This window comes from Dioscorea cayenensis, chromosome 16, assembly GCF_009730915.1.
Source record: "Dioscorea cayenensis subsp. rotundata cultivar TDr96_F1 chromosome 16, TDr96_F1_v2_PseudoChromosome.rev07_lg8_w22 25.fasta, whole genome shotgun sequence".
Taxonomy (NCBI): Eukaryota; Viridiplantae; Streptophyta; class Magnoliopsida; order Dioscoreales; family Dioscoreaceae; genus Dioscorea; species Dioscorea cayenensis.
Window position 1 is genome coordinate 8,901,423 of NC_052486.1, and position 21,152 is coordinate 8,922,574.

The following is a 21,152-nucleotide window of genomic DNA, read 5'->3' on the forward strand; positions in this document are numbered from 1 at the left end:
ATGGGACATGTCCTCCCCCGCATCCATCAAAATTCATTACGGCCGCTAATCTAGGAGAAGTCAAAGTGTCTAACTTCTTACTCAATGCCTCCACTTGGGCCGCCAACGATGTAACCACATCGATCTCATGGAGTCCAGCGACTTTTTTCCTTTTCCTTGCATTCCATTGGTAGCTATTCATAGCCATTTCTTCTACTAATTGTTGGGCTTCATCAGGGGTCTTATTCCCCATTATACCTCCTGTGGTGGGATCTAGAACTTGTCTTGTACTTGGATTCAACCCGTTGTTAAAGGTCTAAATGATCATCCATTCGGGGAATCCATGCTGTGGGCACTTCCGCAAAAGATCCTTTAATCACTCCCATGTCTCAAACAAGGACTTGAGCTCCATTTGAACAAACAACGATATCTCATTGCGAAGCTTTGCCGATTTCCCCAAAGGAAAGTACCTTACAAGAAAAGCTTTGACTATTTCATTCCATGTCATGATGGATCCTCGTAGTAAAGAATGTAACCACTGCTTAGCTCTTCCTTTTCGAGAGAATGGGAAAGCCCTAAATCTAATAGCATCATCCATGTCACCGTTAATCTTCAGCATGTCACAAACTTCCAAGAAATTTTCAATGTTCGATTATGTCCCCAGTACCGCCAGTCTGGAGTAATTAGAGAGTGTTCTCTATTGTTCATTATGTTCCGCCATGTTGTCCGATCTTTCAACTTCCACTTTAGCTTGATTTGGCGGTTCTTGTACAGGTTCTTTACCCCTTTTTCTGAGTGTACGTTCAAGTTCAAGAGCACCTTCAATTAGTATCAAAGGGTTTTCTCAGGTCATAAATTAGAGCTGCACCAAAAGAAAAAAAACAAAATTAGAACGATGATAGGATAAGAAGATATGAAAGAGAATGAATGAATAGCTAAGATAGCAAAGTGCAAAGTATCTCTAAACGCCTACTACCCGACAATGGTGCCAAAAACTTGACAATGCCCCTTGCGTGTGACCCGCAAGTTCACGGGTTTGTCGAGTAATAAATCCCAGGTGAGTGGGGTATCGTATCCACAGGGAGTAGGGAGTAAAAATACTTAAATTGCTACTTAACCACGTGAAAGTGAACAATGATAGTGTTGATAAAATGTAACGAAAACAATGATAAAAAGAAACAAGAATGAAAGGCAAGAGTAAGTGAGAGGTAAGGCAATCGATAGAAGTGGGGTACCCGGACAATCCTCCCTAAGATTAATTTTTATGCCGTAGATCGCAACTCTTCTTCAATCAAGGGCTTCTTTGGTTAAGATCTTGTTATCAATGCACAAGTCGGGATACGCAAATGTGACTACCTTTGTGCCACTCCGACTCATTGTAATGGCTTGAATACAAGGAGGTTAGCATACATTTACACATCATAAGACCCTACTTGTGTCTTCACATTTGTTCCTTCCAAGATTCCACCAATTAGTGTGCTCACGATCAAATTTTGGCTTCTTTTCTCAATACTTAGCTTCACAACCCTATATGCATAAAAGTAACACAAATGCACAAGTATTAGCAATAAAAAAAGAACACCTTGCATTCTCATCACACATGCACTTATCATGTCGTCACCTCAGCCAGTCATAAGCCTACTAAGGACTGAGTGTAAATATCTGTAGCTCAGCCGGGATAACCCTGAGGCCTTAGACACTCCCGGTTCATACTGCCCCTCTCCACACAAAGCTTGGTATGCTTACTGTGGGGTCAGGATGCCAGGGTAATCCATCGGCAAGCATCCATACTCCTCTGTATCTGTGTATGTCTCATCATACAAGCCCATACAAATTGAGAACTCAGTGACACTCATGCAAAACTGATGTCCGAATGCTCAAAACTGAATAGCATCAATGGTGTTGAATCTCCCATATGGCTGATCAAACTCAAAGAATGCCAACACTTCCAGCGTCAATGCGCGGATAGCTGGCTCTCGGATCGACAACAATCTCCTCCAGCTTCCCACTGCTAACATCTCGTTATTCTCATCGGCTAACTTATCACCCTGCTGAATCTCTCTCAGCACACTTAAATTCACAAAGCGAGATTGTCCAAGACTGTGTCCCAATAACCTCTCAAATCGAGCCTGATGCTCGGGATTCCAGAATTCAATGTGTGCTAGCTCAGGGAGAGTCTCCCTAGGATGCTTACCCTCTTGCTTCTTCGAACACGGTGCCATACCTATAATATTTGATGAAGAAACGATTAAAGAAGCTCAAGAAATAGTACTGCAGAATTCCACACAGTCGTATGGAAATTCCCCAGACTTGTGTGGATCTGCGGGGCATGAAAATCGTACGCCCGTATGTCAATACTCCAAAAATACAACTTAAAACCATGTCTAAACTCTTTCTTATCATGCATAAGCCATTCTAGAGTGAAAATCATACAACACTACCACTTTTAATCCAATAAAAACAAGAAATGGCGAATAAGGTAGGGGGTAAAATGTTTACCGATGAAATGAGTATGAAAACATCAAAATCGGCATGGAAATTGAATAAAAACCCTCTAAACCAGCGATGCAAGGTCGGGCAACTGATCAAGAATGCTCTTTGAGTGATTGAAGGTGTAATGGAGAAAAATCTCAAAGAGATTTTAAAGAAAAACTCGCGTCTCTCGGAATTCTGCGTATCCACACAGGCGTGTGGAAATTACCCATGCCCGTGTGATGCTACAGGAGAGACTCACAGAGGCGAACGCACACCCCTGTGTGCTCTCGGGAAAACACTTAATGCCCTCCGGATGCAACCACACTGGCGTGCAGAAATTACCCACTCCCGTGCGCCCGACCTACAAGGGCATCCCCAAGCCCTTGTGTCTTCTCTGTCCAACCCAAGAAAACTCTAAGTGCTTCACAAGCCCATGCAAAAATTCCCCATTGGCGTGGACTTGTACACGGCCAGCTCACATGGGCACTCGCACGCCCCTATGTCTTCTTGGGATGGGAGAGAGCTCCTCTGCAGAGATCCACACGGGCGTGCGGAAATTACCCACTCTCGTGTGTTTATCACAGGGTCATCCACAGGGGCGAGTCCACGCCCCTATGTCATCTCGGGAAAAATCTAAGTCTCTGCAAGAACTCACACGCCTGTGCGGAAATTACCCATGAGCGTGCGAATGTCACAAGGTCATTCACAGGGACAAGTCCACGCCCCTGTACCCTCTCGGGATGAGCTCATAGTAGAGACCCATGGGCATGTGGAAATTCCACACGCCCGTACGCTTTCTCTGGATGCCTTAAAAACTATACAGGCTCTGCAAAAAGTTCCTGAACATGCAAATACACTCAGAGCCTGTCGTATCATGCAAAATACACAAGCAAAAACATGAGAAACTAGCTTGCACTACCGAAAACTTCATAAAACACATTAAAGCACACATTAATACCAAAAATCCACAAGAAAAATCACATCAATGCATAAAAATATATAGGCACCAACACTCAACTTCTTATTCATGCAAACACTAAACTAACAACTAACAAAATAGTAAAGAGTTGGGTTGGCTCCCAAGAAGCACTTCTTTAACGCCACTTAGCTTGATTTACCTTGTCTTACTTCACGGGGGCTTATAGATGAACATTTCCCTCTTACCCATGACTTGAAAGCATGATAACCAAAGCCTCTTAAAGGTAGAGGGAGAGTTGTCAAGCTTGTTACCACTTGAGGATCCGTCACTCTTATTTCACTCTTGTGCATCCCCAACAGCCTTGGGATGTTTCTTGCGGCATCTCTTAACCCATTTCATCTTCCAGAGCACCTTCTTCAAAATCCCCGGGGTAGATGGTACTTCTTCTTCTAGACCAAGCACCATTACTTCCTCATTCTCCATCTCTTGGTCTAGCAACCACTCGTACGGGTCCGGATTCAACATTTCCTGCACATATTCATTGATTAGTTCATCGGTAATGTCAAGAAAGTAAAGCGTATCATCAAAGTCAAGAGAATATCGCATGGCTTCGGTGAGGCAGTCGGTCAACTTGTCATCACCCACCCTCTATGTCAACTTCCCACAATCCATGTCGATCGATGCCTTGGAAATACACAAGAATGGCCTCCCAAGTATCAAATAAACATCCGCATCGTCATCGACGTCCAACACTATAAAGTCTACAAGAAATATGTACTTGTCAACCTTGACAAGCACGTCTTCGATGATGCCCCACGGATATCTCACCGTTCAGTCCGCCAATTACAATGTCATCAGAGTAGGCCTAGGCTCTCCCAAGCCTAGCTTCTGAAAGAAAGAGTATGGCATGATGTTGATACTGGCCCCTAAGTCCTCCAATGAAAATGTTGCACCGAATAATGAAGCTTCTTGGGTCTTTCTTCTTGTTCAGCATATTCTTTTGCATGGCCACCGAGTAAGATGCATCTAGAATCATGGAGGCACTCTTCTCCAATTTCCTCTTGTTGGTCAAAAGATCTTTCAAGAACTTAGCATATTGATGCATTTTAGACGACGCCTCTACAAAAGGAATGCTGATGTGCAATTGCTTAAATAAACCCAAGAACTTCTTGTATTGCTCATCATCTTGGTTGTTCTTCAACCTTGAAGGATAAGTGATCCTCGGCTTGTAAGGTGGGGATGCCACCTCCTTCTCTTCGTTGGCTCTCTCCTCAACCTCTACGACCTTAGGTGCTTCAGCATTGGTCTTCTCACTTTGAAGCCTACCTTCAACCTCACGACCACTTCTCAAAGTGATTACTTTCACATGTTCCCTCAGATTGGTCTCGGTATTACTCGGCAAGCTTCCATGTGGTCTCTCTGATAGAGACTTGGTGATTTGCCCCACTTGATTTTCTAGGTTGTGCAATGAAGCGGTGTGGTTGTGAAGTGTAGCCTCAACCAATTGAAACCGTATATCCGATGATTGCACAAACCGGGTCAGGGCTTTCTCTAGATCGGTTATCTGGATCTCCAAACCTGAAACTCTATTTCCCATGTTCAGGGCTTGTTGTTGTTTTTGGAAACCCGGTAATGCTATGGCCTTTTGCTGTCCTTGGTTACTCCATGAGAAATTTTGGTGGTTCCTCCACCCCTGGTTGTAGGTGTTTCTATAAGGATTGCCTTGGTTTCTCATTGCATTACCAACAAAGTCAACTTGCTCAACGGATGAAGTACCTCCAATGGCTATCGGGCAATCAGATAGGGCATGTCCTCCCCCGCATCCATCATAATTCGTTACTGCCGCCAATCTAGGAGAAGTTAGAGTGTCTAACATCTTACTCAATGCCTCCACTTGAGCCGCCAATGATGTAACCACAACAATTTCATGGAGTCCAGCCACATTCTTCCTTTCCCTTACATTCCATTGGTAGCTATTCATTGCCATTTCTTCTACTAATTATCGGGCTTCATCGGGGGTCTTATTCCCCATTGTACCACCTGTGGTGGCATCTAAAAGCTGTCTTATACTTGGATTCAACCCATTGTAAAAGGTCTGAATGATCATCCACCCAGGGAATCCATATTATGGACACTTCCGCAAAAGGTCTTTGAAACTCTCCCATGTCTCAAACAAGGACTCAAGCTCCATCTGAACAAATGATGAAATCTCATTGCGAAGCGTTGCTGACTTTCCCAGAGGGAAGTACCTAGCCAAGAAAGCTTTGACCATCTTATTCCAAGTCATGGTGGATGCCCGCGGTAAAGAATATAACCACTGCTTTGCTCTTCCTTTTAAAGAAAATGGGAAAACCCTCAATCTAATAGCATCATCTGTAACACCGTTTATCTTCAGCATGTCACAAACTTCCAAGAAGTTTTCAATGTGATTGTTAAGATCCTCATCGGCCAAACCATTGAACTGTGCTGACTTCTGTATCATTTGGATGAATGCTGGCTTCAACTCAAAGTTTGGAGCCGTAATCGGGGGTCGCACAATGCTAGATTGTTTCCCCAATACTGAAGGTCTGGCGTAATCAAAAAGTGTTCTCATTTGTTCATTCTATTCTGCCATGTTTTCTTGCCTTTTAATGTTTATTCAGCTTGATTCAACGGTTCTTGCATAGGTTCTTTACCATTTCTTCTGAGTGTACGTTCAAGTTCAGGATCACCTTCAAGCAATGTCGAAGGGTTCACTCAGGTCATAACCTTGAGCTGTACAAAAGAAAGAAAAATAAATCAGAACGATGAAAGAATAAGAAGATGTGAAATAGAAAATTAAATGAATGAATAGCTAAGATAGTAAAGTGCAAAGTATCTCTAAACGCATACTCCACGGCAATGGCACCAAAAACTTGACAACACCTATTACGTGTGACACGCAAGTGCACCGGTTTGTCGAAGTAATAAATTCCCAGGTAAGTGGGGTATCGTATCCACAGGGACTAGGGAATAAAAATACTTAAGTTGCTACTTAACCAAGCGAAGACAGAATAACGATTTTTGTTGGTAAAACATAATTAAAGTAAGAATAAAAGAAACAAGAAAGAGAGAAGCACAAATAGATGAGAGGTAAGATAATCGATAGAAGTGGGGTACTCGAATATTGTTCCACCTAGGACAGTTGCTTCTAGTGCAAAATCAACTATTATATCTCCTAATTGACACTTAATGAGTCGTAGAAATCCTTCAACACACGGTCCCAAACCTAAGGTCAACCGTGACTAACTCTACACTATGTTCCGGTGGAGAAATAAATCAATCTCAACACCTCACATTGTGTAAAGTTGCAAGACACTCTAGGGATTCCAAGTGATAAACCCTATTCCAATGTATAGATCTAACCCTTTGGTCCAGGCGAAAGAGCCCTAGTCGCAATTAAGCCCTAGGTGCTAAAATCACTTCAATGCTTCACTCCTTTGCCAGTGCAACTAAGCCCCAGCGAAGGTCATCCCTTAGCTCATTCACTCTACTAAGACAGCAAAGAACTCCAGAAACATGGAGGTAGGATGAATCACATTGGAAGGGAAAGGGGACGCTCCGCTACCTCTCGACTCACCCTCTTGACCCTCTCCAATCTTGCAATGTCTAACCCTCATGATGTGTCACTCACTCACAAACGTTACCAATGTAGACTCTCAACCCTAGTGTCACTCTAAGGGAGAAATCATGCAACAAGCATTCAAGATTGAAACCCAATTAAAGACATCAATTAAGGAAAATATAATAGACGATTAATGAAACACATACATCCTAGGGTTCACAAATCCAAGTACCCACTAGGGGTTTAGCTCTCCATGAGCTATTTACAATCAAAATTAAAATTGAATGTAAAAACAAGTAATTTATAGAGAAACCCCCTCGGTATTCGTGTCGATGGTCTTGTGGAGTAGCCTAATCTTCTCTAAAGTTCCCCTTGTCAATCCTCGGGCATACCTCGCTGGATCGGTGCCGACAAAAGCTCCCCTAATAGCTATCTTCCAAGCTAAGCGCGGTGTTGAAGCTGTAGAACCTCCCCAAAAGCCTTGCCAATACCTCTCTAAACCCTAGCTGTAAGTTTCTCAAAAGTTGGAGAAAAGATCGGAAAGAAGATCCTAAAATCGGGCTGAATGGCGGCTTTAAAAGGGTTGGAATCGGGCATCCACACGGGCATGGGGAATTTCCAGAGGCCCGTGTGGATTCTCTAGAAATCTCATTTTCAACTGGCCATGAATAGTACTGCCACAGTACATTACTGCAGTGTTTTACTACAGTAACCTGCTAAAGTACCGGCCAAAAACACTCCCTAAATCCATGTTTTTCATCGAGGTAACATAAATGAGCACACGTTTACGCCGTAGATCACATCGCTTTTACAATAAACGGCCTCATTAGTGAAGATCATGCTATTAATGCACAAATTGGGATACTCGAATGTGACTACCTCTGTGCCCCTCAACATCATTGCACTTGCTTGAATTCCTGGAGGTTGGCACACATTCTCATATCTTGAGCCCGACTTTTGTCTTCGCGTTTGTTCCTTCCCAAGACTTTTATCAAATAGTGCATTCATGATCTACATTGGCTTATTTTCTCAATATTTAGCTTCGCAACCCTACATGCGCAAAAAAACACAAATACACATGTATTAGCGCTTAAACATGATAAAAGTAATGCTCACCATAAGGAAAGAACACTTAGCATTTTTATCGCACAAGCATTTATCACTCCCGAATCCATTTTACATCGAGGCAACATAAACGGGCACACGTTCATGCCATAGATTGCATCATTTCTTCAATAAATGGCTTATTGGTGAAGATCTTTCTATCTTTGCACAAGTTGGGATACAAAAACATGACTACCTTCATGCCCCTCCAAATCATTGTAATTGCTTGAATACATGGAGGTTGGCACACATTCACGTATCTTTGAACCCAACTTGTGTCTTCGTGTTTGTTCTTCCAAGGTTTCACCAAATAGTGCATTCATGATTTACATTGGCTTCTTTCCTTCATACTTAGCTTCACAACCCTACATGCACAAAAGAACACAAATACACATGTATTAGTGCTAAAATCTTATAAAAGTAATGCTCATCATAAGGAAAGAATACTTCACGTTCTTAACACAGAAGCACTTATCAAGAAGGTTGACGTTCCCCTCATTTTGGTAAGACCGTTCTTGGCAAGCTCAAAAGCTCTAATTGATGTCAAGGACGGTCGAATGGCACTTTGTGTAGAAGATAAAGAAGTCATCTTCAAGCTTCAAGACTCAATGAGACACACTATGGACTTTGATGATACTTGCTATTATGTTGATATTGTTGATGATTTTGTTTTTGAGTATGTGCAGGACACATTCATGAAGATTGAACTATCAGAGTTATTAGAAAATGATCCTCTTGATGCAGTTGAATCAGAAGAGTTGGTGGGAGAATTATGCTATTAAGATGTGCTGATTGCGGGACCCCCATTACCTCATGAACCATAAGAAAAAAATCTTTCCGTGCCAAGAGGTGGTGGAAGCAAATAATTCCTACGAAAAGAAAGCCACGCGGTCCGCTACGAAATGCAAAATGATCATCTTTTCTGAATTTTGGTGAAATCAATTTAATTAATATCTTAACACCATATTCATGCAACTGCATTACAGGTGGCCATGAGAGGTCTCAATTTCACTAACCTCCTTGATGCAAATAGCTACGTCAAGCTAAAGACGTTATATAAGAGCTCCTTGGGAAGAAACCCAAGTGTTTGTTTTATTTCTTTTAGTTAGTTTTTTCACTCCTCGGTATATTAAAATTATTTATAGCTGAACAATTCTTTTCTATATGCTTTATTTTTGAAGTGGTGTTCCTTCGGTAAATTTCTGCTTCGTGGCTTCCTCTCGTGTTTGTTGTATTTTGTGTAGAGTGTAAGGGAGATTGCCAGGTCCTGAGTGTTTCAAGCTGAGTACTAGCAAAGAACGCCCATGCTCAAGCCATGGTTTTCTCGTTTTTTATCTCGTGAAGCATTCCAATGTGAGCAAGGAGCGAGCACGAGCGTGCTTACTAGTGAGCATGGTTTCAGTGTTCCTTGAACAACCATGTTTCATCTCCTATTGTCTTGGAGAATTTTCCTGAGATAATCACGGGAAGGAAGCATGGGATGACCGTGCTCCCTCCTGAGCAGTTGTCCTAATTGGCACATGAGCACGCCTGTGCTTCGGGCATGCTCAGGTGTTACCTGTCTGTTTCTCCTTCATCATTTAAAAGCTTAGCCGGTGATCAATTCTCCGCACCATTTCTCCTGTGCCTCTCTCATTTTTCCTTTTTGTGCCCATTTTCTTAAGAGTTTGTCGGTGCTCGCCGTCCATTCATCATTTTTCTCCTCACTTGCTCGTGTGTTTCTCTCGACCCTGGTAAACTCCTTAGCTTTATTGAGGCCATGTTTTAGATGATTTCATGCTCTCTCTCTCTCTCTCTCTCTCTCTCTCTCTCTCTCTCTCTCTCTCTATTTGTAAATACTTTATGTACATCATTTGGCTTAAAATGGATGCATCTTGTTGATTTTATTTACCTCATGAGCATGCTAGTCCTTGAGTTTTTCTGGCAAGAAGGTCATCCCGAAGCACGGTGATAAACGCCTAAATGTATGTATTTTACATATATTTGCGCATATGATTCGCTTATTTTTGTGATGCATTGATGGTTTTTTTTTGTTTAAATTGGTTTCTTTTGTGTTACAGGTACAAAAGAAGCCTATGTGAGCTCGACAATGGGGTTTAAGAAGAAACCAGCAATGAAAACACCGTTTTAGAGTCTGGCACTGTAGCAATATTGTAGCAGCACTGTAGCATGAAAACTTAAAGAAAACGCTAAGTTTGGAGTTTCATGCGGGCAACCATATGGGCGCTAAGATGGCGACATGAAGTACTGTAGCAGTTTACTATAGCAACTTACATGAATTTTGGCATTTTTCTGGAATCTTCACAACCCGTATGCCGATCGCATGGCATCCCGAGAAGGGTTTTTAAGAGAAATTTTTGGGCATTTTTGAGGGGGGAAGACTCTTGTTCTTGGAGCTCACCTTCACCACTCCAGATCTGAGCTACAAGAAGAGTTTAGAGGGTATTTCCGAGGGGAGAATGATAGGGAGAGCGAGATACGATGAGATCCACTCCTTGATCTACACTTTGAGGAGGTTGAAGGCGAGGAAGCCAGCCCTTGAGTGGCATATTTGGAAGCTCATCTCCAAGGTATCCAAGCGTCATTGGGCCTCTAACCTTTAAGGGAGTTTTTAGCATGCTTTGTTAGGTTGTTTTCATGGATTTGATTGTATGTTTTGTGACTATAAACAACTAAACCCCCAAGGTTACCGGATGTAGGTAAACCTTGGGGTGAACTTGCTTGTATGATTGCTTAAGTTGCTTTGAATGCATGTGGTTTGACTTTGTGATTCAAGCTTTGTGTTCTTTGATGTGTTAAATTGCATGAGAACTCTGTGGTTTTACTCCTAGGTTATACTTGGATGCGGGGAATGCACCATTGTATTAGACTCACATAGCTTGAAAAGGGATCTATGTACGAGTACACAGAATGATTAGGGTATTTTGTACCCCTCCAACTATTAGGGATGAACCTATATGTGTGTTTGACCATACTTTGGAATTCCTTGTCCGCATTGCCATCGTAGAAGGATTTGGTTGGGAGAAACTCCGGACCAATACTCATACAAGATTAGGGGATCCACATCCATGACCATTCTCACATCTTGACCCTCACCAGTATTTTGCCTTCATTGTAGACACTTAGTAGAGACTTTATTATTCTTTTTATAGTTTTAGCACAACACTCGAATTGTTAGGCCTAACAGCACGCAAAGAGGAAGTAAGGGTAGTTTCTCGGGCCCTGTGAATACGACCCCCTCATGTTTGCGCAAGGGGTATTACTTGATGACCCATGCAGTTGTGGAATGAACAATCACACAGTTATGCTCTTATTTGTTCAGAGTTTAACAGGGGCAGGAGCACGCTCCTGCATTCCTGAAGAGCACGGTTTATACGCTCCTTGCATGACCGTGCTCCTTCGAAAATCCTTGATTATTGAACTAAACTGAATTGTTTCTTTTATAGATTATGCCAAGAAAACACACCTTGTCTGGGCCATCATCGTCGAAGAGGCCTCGACATGAGGAGCCGGTCCTATGTACTAACTTGACAACTATCTTCCATTCTCATGTGCACTAAGACTGTTACAAGCATCTTTCTTGATGTTGTTTTGGCCAATCAAGGGAGATAGATTGGGGTGTACTACTTGAGGTTGGACTGGAGGACAAGGTCTGACAGATGCTCAGTGTTGGGGCTTGGAGGTGCTTTTTCATTACCGGTGCTATAACTTTTCATCGTGGAGACTCTATCCAGTTATAGGTATATGGTACGCTATGGTGGATGAGTCTCATTGAGTTCTCCATTCAGTTGGGACTTTATTATGTAGAGTTCAATCAAACTCCTACATATTATTCACTATTGATATCCTGGGCAGTTGGAGAGTCTCAGGAGGATGCTTAGAGGAGAATCAATACTAACCCTACCTATGACCCGTGTCTTTCTAAGGCTTCCACCCTCCGCTCTCCGGCTTCAAGGTACATTCATTTTGTGCTTAGCAACACATTGATAGGTCGGGTGATAGTAAAGGAGTTTTTAGCCAACAAGATGATTTATTGCATTCTATGATCGACGGGTTTCAAATGCATTTAGGGTATAAGGTAGCCATCTCCATTGCCCATCAGTGGGCAAACCCTCAGATCGGGTCATTCTTTGTGGGCCCATACATTACTAGACTAATCCACTAGGATTGATCATATGCGAGTGGTAAGAGGAGTCTCCCCCATGTCCCTCGAGACCCTGAGATTGATGGGGATGCTATAGCGGGTTCACACCACACGAGGGGCCGAGTACCGTGCATGACGTCCTACTGATACTACTGCTACCCTTGCTTCAGCCCTTTTTACTACTGTTGCTTCCCTATCAAGACCCTCGCGTGCCTCCTCGATCCACACTAATTAGGTTATTTATTTTGCTTCGGCATTTTGGTGGCTTCAACGAAGTGTCACCAAGATTGTCGAGCACTTGGGGATTTGTCTGTCCCCTGAGCCACCCTCTCCCATCAGATCACCACCTCAAGGGGGATAGGCGTTGCTGCCAGGGCCAAGGATTCTGCTTCATCTTCTTCCGATGATACTGTTTCTTCTTTTGAAGGCGTTCCATTTTGATCGATGCGCAAATACTTTTCTTTTCAGTTTTTAGTATTTGTACTTGTATTTCTTTTCATATTTGTTAGCCATGTGTGAGTTCAATTAGTAAGGGATGTTCCCTACTAAACTTACATTTTGGTTTGTTTCTTTTGTTGCACTTTCCCTCTACATGTTTAGTTTTTTTATATTATGGTGTTTTGACTATTGAGCTTCACTTATGTGCCTCTCCACCTCATCTCAGGATTGGTTGTGATTGATTGGCAAATGGAATGCACATTGAGAGTGGTAACATCACTCTCCATGTTTAGGAAAGCCATACGAAACTCCCCTTTCTACTTTGGTTCTCAATCTTTAGTCTCTACTGTCTATATTTGTACATTGAGGATAATGCACCATTCAATTGTGGGGAAGGGTTCTTGTTTATTTTTAAGGGTGATTGCATGACTTAGGACAATCTATGATTGTTGTTGGTAGAAAATCTTAAGTTTAGGGTGATTATATGTGTTAAGGTCCTTCTTATTAGCAAAATTGTTTACTCACTCTTGTGTTGAAAACCTAGAACAATTCACTTTACCCGAGTTTTAGAGCAACTTGTTTGGGTTGAATTTTTGTTTGAGACTTGTTTTCATGTGTTAAAAAAAACTCGGAAGTCAGATTTCTTGTAGAATGCCCTACAAGTAACTTGTCTTCTTTTTGTTGTAAATAGTTGGTAGAAAGAGCTATCTCCTTGAAAGTGTTTAAGCCACTCTTGAGTAGTCAAATTTTGGGTATTACAAGTGTATATTTGATAACCTACAAGGAGAAAGGGCTATCTTCAAGATGTATGAAGCTACTACCTAGTTAGTTTAGTAAGAATTCTTGTCTTTGTTCATTTGGTTAACCTGTTGGCACATGGGGCAGTCATCTCAGAGATATATACACTTATTAGGTTTTTGAAACAAGAGTGAGGTTTTTATTTGAGCAGTTGTGATCTTGTCCTTAACTACCTTTGATCCTTTTCAACTTTCATGTTTTCTATTTTAATAAGATTAGAGGTGATGTACTCATCCTTTTATTTATATTGAAATGTAATTTCTTGAGGACAAGCAATGATTCAAGTGTGGGGGTATTTGATGAGTGCATTTTATATCATATTTTGCATACCTCCAATGCACTCTTTAGCTTGTCTTTTAGTGCATTTTATCTATAAATGATGCTATTTTGTGTATTTTTGTCTCTGTTATAGGTTTTTAAGGCTCATCACACATATGGAGTGAAATCAAGGATAAAACAAACCAAAGAAGACAATCCTTTTAAGTGTCCAATACAAGCATGGGTAGAGCACGGGCATGCCATCTCCCCATGGTCTTCTTTATCTGGAACTCTTCTGGTTGTTATCAAAAGCACGGGTGAAGCACAGCGGTGCTATCTCCCCATGATTACTTTGAGATAGGAGTACCCAATCCTTCCAAGGAAAGCACGGTCTGCATGCTCCTTTCAAGATCATGCTAAAGTTAAGCACGGGTGGAGCACGACCATGCTCTCCCCGTGATTCACTCTAGATGACACTTAGCCCTTTTCACTCAGAAGCCTCAAGAAGAGCACGGTCTAAGCACTACTGTGCTTAGACAGTGTCTAGAATGAAAAGTCCTTTTAATGCCCAAATTTAGGGTTTCTTGGATATCTTTGGTTCAGGAGTTTTCTTTTCCAGGGGAAACTTCGAAGGAAACAATGATCAGCCACCACCACTCAAGCTAAGGAGGCCATGGATGAGTTAGAGACCCCGAAGAAATGGAGTTGGCCATTCCTTGGAGCTCTTGAAGTACATTTGAGGAGATTTTGTAAAAAGGGGAAAGTCTAGATGTCTAATTTCCTTATGTTTAACTTCCTCCCTCATTTGTATGAATTCATGAGGGGCTAACCATTCCACCATGCCCCGAGATTATGAACTATGTTGTCTTTGATACTTTGACTACTTGAGTTTTAATGCCTATGGAGTTCTATTATCTTCTTGTGTTTATTCATGTGTTGGATAACTTGTCATGCTTGATTTGTGTAAATGCTTGTGTAAAACTTGGCGAGTGCGGATTACCATAGTTTTGATTACCTAGTGTAGTTCCAAAACTTGGCATGTATGAAGCCCATAGTTATACTTACAGAACTTGGCATATTTGATAGCCATGGATGTAACATTGCTTTTGAGCATCCACAAGGATCTTAGAATGTACCTTGGTAGGCATTAGACTCAAGTCAGTATCTAGGGCACTTAAGAATCATCCTGGTTTATTACTCTCTTGTTATCGACACTCAACCCTAGCCTACTTATTTCTTCCACCCCCTTTACTTTTATTCTTGTACTAGTTAATCTCTTTATCACCCTTTCAATTGACTAGACATTAGAGGATCAACTAGTACTAGATAAAAGCATAGCCTAAGCACAACTGTGCTCACCCTGAAAGCATCTTTTAAGCCCAAGTCTAGGTTGTTTGCAAGGATCCTTTTCTTTTCTTCTTGGGGGCGGCTGCCAAGGTCTTCCCCAACACATATCTGGGGCTAGAGTAAATCTATGGTGTAAGAGCACGAGTGAAGCGGAGCTTAGCTGGTGGGACTTCATCAGAGCACCGTCAGAGTGGTTTGCAAGGCAAAGAGAGGAGTCTTTCATGGCTTCTATTTATTTTGTTTTCCTTAGTCTTGTATTGATTTATAAAATTATGAGGGGCTAACCATTCTCCGATGCCCTGAATCTATGAACTTGAATGTTTTACGTGTTATGTTGACTACTTGTTTCTAATGCCTATGGAGTTCTATTATTTTCTTGTGTTTATTCATGTGTTTGCATACCTTGGTGTGCTTGATTTGCATAGACGCTTATGTAAAACTTGTTGTGTGTGGATTACTGTAGTTGTGATTACCTAGTGTAGTTACGAAACTTAGCATGTTTGAAGCTCGTGATTACACTTGCAGAACTTGGTGTATTTGATAGCCGTAGATGCAGCATTGCTTTTGAGCACCCGCAATGATCTTAGGATGTACCTGGTAGACATAAGTAGCAAGTCCATACATATTTCTCCATGGGATTAGTCTGGGGCACTGCTCTATCTCTGCGTTTCTCACCTAGTTCATTTCCATCCCTCACCTGTCATCCTTCCTCCTTTTAGGTTATTTAGTTATCATCTTTACCTTGAATTAGTAATCCATCTTGACATTAGAAGATCAACTAGTACTAGGAGTCCAGTGCCTTTGGTTCGACAAGCCTACCACTCACAGGGTACTAGTATATTACTTGTAATGATCTGTGTACTTGCAGAGAGTACATCATTCATGTTTCATATGTATCTTTAGATCCCTCTTTTATTTATGTTGAACTGGACTCCCAAGGTCACCGGGCATCTGGCAAACCTTAGGATAAACTTGCTTGTATGGATGTTGTGATTTACTTTTAGTACTTTTGATTTGGTTTGTGCTTCAAGCTTTGTGTTCTTTGATGTGTTGTTTTGCATGAGAACTCTACAATTCAACTTATTGGTTGTAATTGGTTGCGTGACCATTGCCCTTATACTAGACTCACTTAGCTTTGAAGGGATTCTTGTGTGAATACACCGTGACCATCTGGTATTTCATATCCCTCCAACCATTAGGGCTAGACCTAGGTATTGAGCATCAACCCTAATTAGAGATTTTCATGGTTGTAATGCAATCGTAGGAGGATTTAATTGGAAGAGATTCCGAGCCAATACTTGTATAGGATTATGGCTTATCTCCTTAACCATCGAGGTAACCTACCTTAAGATATCTCTTGGCCCAAAACCACCATTCCTATGTAATTTTAGCATCCTTCTAGCTTTAGTAGTCCTGAGAAAATCCTTGCATATGCCTCCCACTTCCATTATTGTTTGCTTCTTTAATCTGTTTATGTTGTGTGCCTTAGTCCAACTTTTCTATAGTTATCGCTCTTGTTAGTTTTCTTATTTTGTTTTAAACCTACCTTTGTTAGACTAGACGTTGTCGTCAAGGGGGAAGTAATAGCAGCTCTTGGGACCCCAGGGAATACGACCCTCTTGTGTTTATGAGAAAGGTATTAGATGATGACCAGTGCGCTTGCGGATCTCATCAACTAATAACAACAAGTCTTTTGAGAGTTCACAACATTAAGTCACAATATTAATAAGTTCACAACAATAAAAAGTTCACATCATCAAATGACAATATTAACAAAAATACATAAAATAATAACAACAAACAAATTATCAATGAAATGTGAAAACTAGAAAAAATCATTTGCAAAACCAAAAAATAGATATGAAGTTTGCATATAAAATTTGAATCACTAATCAAAATACATAACATTAATAAGAGTAACAACATCAAGTCTTTTGAGAGTTCACAACATTAAGTCACAATATTAATAAGTTCACATTATTAACAAGTTCACATCATCAAGTGACAATATTATCAAAAATACATAAAAGCCTAACAACGAACAATATGATTAATGAAAAGTGAAAACTAGAAAAAAATCATTCAAACTTTTCTCCAAACTACAACCCTCCATATCATCACCATCGGTATCACCACCATCATCACTCGCGCCAACTTCAAGCCCAAGATCAATATCATCTCCAAACTCTAAGTCTTGTGCATTCCCTGCAAGTTCTCTTATAAATTGAGAAAGCTCAAAGTCATGAATGTCAAGAGGAGTTAAATCATTATCATGGTTTTCAGAATCATTAAATGGTACTTGATTTCCATCACTTCCATCTTCTCTACTCTCTTCACTTCTCTGACTATTAAGCACATTTGCCCAATTTTAATTTGTTGATGTTAAAACATGCTGATCATTTTCTTCAGTAATCCACTCATCATTAGAGTCTAGTTGTTCAAATAGACCTTGGTCATGCTCATCATCTCTCTTTAATACTTTATCTTTCAACTTCAAGTTTTACATAACAAAAACTAAGTCATTCATCTTCTTTTGGTTCAAGCGATTTCTTCATTTTGTGTGAACCTAATTGAAAATGTTGACAATTAATACAAATTAATAGCATAAAGAAATAGTATGAAAACTATGAATCATTAGGAATACAAAATAAATTCTTACTATTTCAAAGGCAATCCAATTTTGCTCACATTGACACACCCCTTGCGTGTGTGTACTACAAGTTCATGGGTTGTCAAAGTAATAAAGTAATAAACAGGTGGGTCTTCGAATCCACAAGGAATAGATGTCTAGAAACAAGAAGTATTGCTACTTAGCTAAAGTGAAAATCAATTGGTGATTATGATTCAAACAATTAATGAAAATAAAAGGAGAAGAAAAGAGAGTAAGCAAGAGTAATCAGAAAGAATAACCAATGGTAAAATGGGGTACTCGGACAATGCTCACCCTAGGACTATTGTTTCAAGTGCAAGACTAATATTATGCTTCCTAATTAAAGTTTCGTGAGTAATAGAAATCCAAGGCACACGGTCCCAAACCTAAAGTCAACCGTAACTAGCCATCTACACTGTGCCTCGGTGGAAAGGGATACTCTCAACACCTCACACTATGTGGGACTGCTTGAGACTCTAGGGATTCCAAGTGATAAACCATATTCCCTAATCAAGATCAAACCCTTTGGTCCAGGCCAAAGATCCCTAACCACAATTAAGCCCCAGCACTAAGAATGTCTCAACACTTCACTCTGTCGCTCACGCAACTAAGCCGCAGCAGAGAAGATCGCTTAGCACTTCACTCTATCATGATTGCAAAGAACTCTTTGAACATAGAGGTAGGATAAATCATGTTAGAGGAAAAAGGGGACGTTATGCTACCGCTCGACTGACCCTCTCAACCCTCTGCAACCTTGTTGAGTTTAACCTTAATAAATTGTCACTCATTCAAAAGGTTACCTAGAAGGATCCTCAACCCTAGTGTCACTCTAAGGTAAAATCAAACCAATAAGTACAAAAGATTGAAACTCAATTAAAACATCAATTAAAGGAAATATAAAAGAAGTTAATGAAACAAAATCACCCTAGGGTTTTCAAATCCAAGTACCCACTAGGTGTTTAGCTCTCCATGAAGCAATACAAAATCAAAGATGAAATCAAAAGTGAATGCAAAAAATCCATAAAGATAACCCCTTTGCTTTCCGTGGTGATGGTCTTGAAGAGCCGTTTCTACTTCTCAAAAGACTTCTCCGTCGAGCCTAGGACACACCTCGCCGAATCAATGCCATTAAAAGCTCCCCCAATAACTCTCCTTTGGAGGAAATCAAAGTTGAATGCCATAGAAATGCTCCAAAATCCCAACAAAAACTTCTCCAAGCCCTAGCCGTGCTCTCTCCAAAAGATAGGAAAAGGATCCCCAAAACGATACTTCAAAGTGGTATTTAAAGGGCTGACATCAGGATTTTATACACACCTGTGGAAATCCACACAGGCATGTGAATTTCCATGCTCTTTATTTTTTGCGCGTTTGTCAAGGTCCCCTTGCTTATATCCCGCAAGTGCACGGGTTTGTCAAAGTAATAATCCCGGATGAGCGGGGTCGAATCCAGAGGGAGTAGGGACTAAAGACACTTAATTCGATTCTTAGCTATGTGGAGTATCAACAATGATAAGTGTGGTAATAATTCAATTCTCAGAAATTAAAAGCAACAAGTAAGAGAGCAAAAGTAACGAGTAGGCAAGGCAATCGATAAAGATGGGGTACTCGGATGATGTTTCACCTAGGATAATCGCTTCAAGTGCAAGAACTCTCTATTATGCTTTCTAATCAATGCAATGGTGAGTCGTGGAAATCCTTACATACATAGTCCCAAATCTAAGGTCAACTATGTCTAACTCTATACAAGTCCCGGAGGAGAAATTGAACAATCTCAACAACTCGCACTCGCATAGAGTTGCAAAGAGCTCTAGGGATTCCAAGTGATAAATCTCTTCCTAGATTTAGACCTAACCCTTTGGTCCAGGTGGAAGGTCCCTAGCCACAATTAAGCCCTAGATACTAAGATCACCTCAACGCTTCACTCCATTGCACGCGCAACTAGGTCCCAGCGGAGGTTCATCCCTTAGACCATTCACTATATTATGGCCGCAAAGAACTCGAGGAACGGAGGTAGAATCTATCACGTCGGAGGGGAAAGGGGACGCTCCTATACCTCTCGACTCACCCTCTCAACCCTCTCCAACCTAGCTTTGTGTAACGCTCGTGGTGTGTCACTCACTCACAAGGTTACCAACAAGAACTCTCAACCCTAGTGTCACTCTAGGGGAAATGTTCATACAATCAAGCATTCTAGGTTGGAACTCACAATAAACATCAATTTATTGAAAGCATAATAAAGAAGTTCAATGAAACGAATACATCCTAGGGTTCACAATCACCCAAGTACCCACTAGGGGTTTAGCTCTCCATGGAGCTAAGTACAATCAAAGAAATCGAATGTAAAAGCAATAAATCCATAAAAAAAACCCCTCGATGGTCTTGTGGAAAGTCCTCTACTCGTCGTCCAAGGATTCCTTCATCCGGTATAGGATACGCCTCGATCGAAGCACCCCTACCAACCTTCTTCCTAATGGAATCACGATGTCGGAGCCATAGAACCTCTCCAAAACCTTGGCCAATACCCCTCGATACCCTAGCCGAAGCCCTCTCGCAAGTTGGGGAAAAGATGGAGAAAAGAATACCAAAATCGGGGCTGAATCGGCTTTAAATAGGGCTGGAATCGGGTGCCTCCACGGGCGTGTACGGTACACACGCCGGTGCAGAATTTCAACACGGCCATGGATAATTTCCACACGCCCGTGTGGATTCTCTGTTTCTGCGATTTTCGGCCGGCTGTGAACAGTAACTGCTACATTGATTTTCTACAGTTACTTATTACAGTAACCTGCTACAGTACTCTGACAGAAATACTCCCGAATCCACTTTTCATCAAGGTAACATAAACGGGCACACGTTTCTGCTGTGGATCGCTTTGCTTCTTCAATGACGGATAAGATGATGGAGATCTTGTTCTATGTGCATAAGTCAGAATGCTTGAGTGTCACTGCCCTTGTGCCCCTCCAAATGGTTGTGTAAACTCAAATACGGGGAGGTTGACACACACTCTAGCATCTCGCACCCGACTTATATCTTCGCGTCTGAACTTTAGCAAGATTTCGTCCAAAATCGGTGCATTGTGATCCACATTGGCTTCTTTCCTTCATAATTGGTTTCACAACCCTACATGCACGAAAGTAACATAAAAACACATATATTAGTGTAAAAACCCGAGGAAAGTAATGCTCAACATAAGGAAATAATGCTTCGCATTCATATCGCACAAGCACTTATCAAACTCCCCCACACTTAAGCTTTTGCTTGTCCTCAAGCAAAAATTAAAATGTTATGCGCATGGATGAAGGAAATATTGGAAGTGCTTGGCCTTAGGTTCACCAAAGCATACAAAGAGAGCATTCTACAAGAAAGGGAAATTTCAACACTAAATACGAAAAATCAATGCTCTAGCTAAAAACTTGAATTAAAAAAAAAAACAACAAACCCGAAATCGTGTAAGTGT

At 41.1% G+C, this 21,152-nt stretch overlaps 2 non-coding genes across 2 annotated transcripts; both read left to right on the forward strand.

The window, feature by feature from the left end:
- The first annotated feature begins 317 nt into the window (after positions 1-317).
- Positions 318-424, forward strand: LOC120279787. The gene has a single exon (XR_005542088.1). It is a non-coding gene; the product is annotated as a small nucleolar RNA R71 (small nucleolar RNA).
- Positions 425-5,490: 5,066 nt separating this feature from the next.
- On the forward strand, positions 5,491-5,597 carry LOC120279821. Its single transcript, XR_005542122.1, has one exon. It is a non-coding gene; the product is annotated as a small nucleolar RNA R71 (small nucleolar RNA).
- The last annotated feature ends 15,555 nt before the right edge of the window (positions 5,598-21,152 follow it).